The sequence below is a fragment of the Myotis brandtii genome, unplaced genomic scaffold (assembly GCF_000412655.1).
Source record: "Myotis brandtii unplaced genomic scaffold, ASM41265v1 scaffold441, whole genome shotgun sequence".
NCBI lineage: Eukaryota > Metazoa > Chordata > Mammalia > Chiroptera > Vespertilionidae > Myotis > Myotis brandtii.
Window position 1 is genome coordinate 1,444,486 of NW_005366873.1, and position 2,841 is coordinate 1,447,326.

General features: G+C 58.0%; 1 long non-coding RNA gene across 1 annotated transcript in view; it reads left to right on the forward strand.

Annotated features, from left to right (window-relative positions):
• The window catches only part of LOC106727526, a 4,426-nt gene extending 2,995 nt beyond the window's left edge, over positions 1 to 1,431 (forward strand). Inside the window, exon 2 of the long non-coding RNA XR_001363753.1 lies at positions 199 to 1,431. This is a non-coding gene — a long non-coding RNA (uncharacterized LOC106727526). The remainder of the gene's footprint in view (positions 1 to 198) is intronic.
• Positions 1,432 to 2,841: the final 1,410 nt, after the last annotated feature.

Below are 2,841 nucleotides of genomic sequence, written 5' to 3' on the forward strand. Positions count from 1 at the left end.
GCCTCCCAACAACAAAGTTATTGCATTGAAATTAAGAACCCGAGTCTGCACCATGCTGTTGCCTGGCTGACGTTTTGTGTCTGGCAGTCTGACTATGCTAGCTAGCTGGGACTGATTTTGAGAGGGAGGAACCCATGATTTAGCAAAACAACGCACCTCGGACCACGTGGTGTAAGGCATCAGCCCTCCTGTTTCCAGGCAGTCACCAGCCCTGCCGCACCTGTCCGAGAGTCGGGACGTGGAATCCGAGGACGAGGAAGGGCGGTCCCAGTGGAATCTGAAGATCTTGGTGGTTTCCGTTTAAAAAAAGGAAAAAAACCCAGGTGGCATTGGCTTTTCAGGGGAACTGGGGGAACTGTGACCCGGAGAGCTGGATGTGTCTTCCCATCTTCCTTAAGTGCAGCTTGTGAGAAGGCCGCAGACCTTCCATCCACGAGGACCATGTGGGCCCGGATCGCTTTCAACCAGGAATTGCACAGAATTTCACACGTGCGACTCTTCTTCATTGCAAACAAGTCACTCATCATCACTCATAAAGGCAGGTCTACTCCACCTCTTCTTGGGGATTCAGGAACACGTGCAGAGTGGTAGCTGGTGCAGCCTTTAGTTCTAAATGGTCTCAGCTTTGGGGGGGTGGGCATGGAGGTGCGAGGGGAGGCAAGAAGTACTTTTTGTGCCTATTTGAAGTGCAACTTCCCTGGTGCCCAGCCAGGCCTGGCTTGTGGATGGTCCACCTCAGAAGGGCTATCCTGAGGGCGCACTCCTCATTGGAGGGCAAGGATGGGAGGGCTGCGGAGGAGACACTGCGGAGGAGTGCACAGGCGGGGAAATTCCAGACACGCCCATTTTCTACCTGGGCAGCAGACTGTCGCCACCATCTCCCAGGACCACCCTGGCACATTGGCATCCTCTGGGGCCTGAGGACGGCCTTCGCCTTCCTGTGAGACCAACAAGTGGACTCCTGCCATTTCCTTCCATCCTCCACCCCCGTCCTCTCTCCCCCAGTTTTTACACAACAGGATTGATTCATGTGAACTAGATTCAAGTCCGCAGATGGGGGCAGAAGAAGAGATGGTGTTGAATGAGCTTATTGTTGGAGATTTCACTGACTTCTTTTATTGAATACCCGCCGTCCTGGAACATATTGAGTGGATTTACTGAGATTCCAAGAGGGGCCTTTTGGAAGGAACTCTGCCTGGGTGCTCGGTACCCCTGACGTCGGGGCTGGGACCTAGCGGGTGGCGAGTTTGCTCCGGGCGCCCCGTCTCCATTTTTATAGTGGTGGGTCTTCTTGGGGGCAGATATTCTCAGTTACAGTCCCAGACTCCTTATGAGCTAGGGATGGTCCCCACCCTACTGCCCTTGGCAGTCAGGCCTTTTGTGGAATTCCCTTCTAGCACATTCTTCGAATAAATAAAGATGGACACCCCATTCGGTGCCACAGTTCACAGAGGGCCCCCCCCCCCGTGGCTTCCGCGAGGCACGAATAGAAGAAGATGGGTGACATGGCAGATCTTGGGCAGAAGCAGCAGGTGTTACCCTCATGCCTAGGGCTCGAGTGTCTCATGCAGCGTGGCCAGCCCGCGACAGGCACGGAGGAGTTGGGGACATACATGTATTTAGCGTGTTTAGGGGTGGGCTCCCTGCGGTCGGTGGTGCTGCAGGCGTGGCTGAGGATCATGGGTGTGTGGTGGGTGAGTGCGGTGTCTGGATGGCCGCCACACAGTGGCTGTGGGACAGCTCAGGTGACTGGGGCCTGGGGAGCTCCTGAGAGTCTGCAGGCACTGGAGCTGGGAGAGGCTCGTGTCTCGCTGCAGACGGCGGAAGCCTGTCTCTGGCTCACGTCAGTCACGGCCCAGATGCCCTGGGAGTGAGCCTGTGGGAAAGCAGGTCGGTGGATGACAAGCGCTCACCCAGTGGGAGTGCACTGGGGCGCAGGCAGGCTCCCCGGGCAGTTTCTCTCTCTCCTCCTGCCCCCCCCTCGCTTTCTCCTCTCTCTCTCTCTCTCTCTCTCTCTCTCTCGTTTTTCTGCCAATTCCGGTCAGGTCTCCTGGGTCTTGAATCTAGGAAAGGGCGCAGGGCGCAGGCAGGCTCCCCGGGCAGTTTCTCTCTCTCTCCTCCTCCTGCCCCCACCCCCCTCGCTTTCTCCTGCTCTCTCTCATGCACTTACTCTCCTCTCTCTCTCTCTCTCTCTCTCTCTCTCTCTCTCTCTCTCTTTCTCTCTCTCTGGTTTTCTGCCAATTCTGGTCAGGTCTCCTGGGTCTTGAATCTAGGAAAGGGCGCCCTGAGAACCTGAGGCCAGAAAGAGAAAGCCCCCCCCTTGACCTCAGGTCCCTGGTGGCCCCAGGCTCTCACTTCCAGTAGCTGAGGCTAGAGTCCCGGGCTCCCCCAGGAGGAGCCGATGACCTCGGAGTCCGGGTGGGGAAACGGGGTTTGCGCTCAGCCCTATGAGGAGTCTTGCATTCCCTCTGGAAGAGGAGGCTGAGTGACCCTGTTTGGCGTGGGCTGCTGCTTCGTCAGGCCCTAGCCAGTGCCACTGCCCCGGCCACCTTCCCCAGCCCGCCTGGCCCGAGCCATGTGCTCACCCTGGGACCCGGCCAGCCATCCTAACAACCCAGAGCAGCCCAGTGTCGCCGTGACTAGGATTCCCAGGAAAGAGTTCTCCTCTCTCTGATATGGGGGGCATAGATCTTTGGGGATCTGGCTTCCTCCCCTCTTTGCATCCTGGCAGTCCTCAGCCCCGTGCCCTGGAACCTGAGGTGTGGAAGCAGCAGTCCGGGCCCTGCGTGGGGAGCCTCCCCCAGCAGCCCGGCCCCTGATCCCTGGAAACACGCCTCCGGG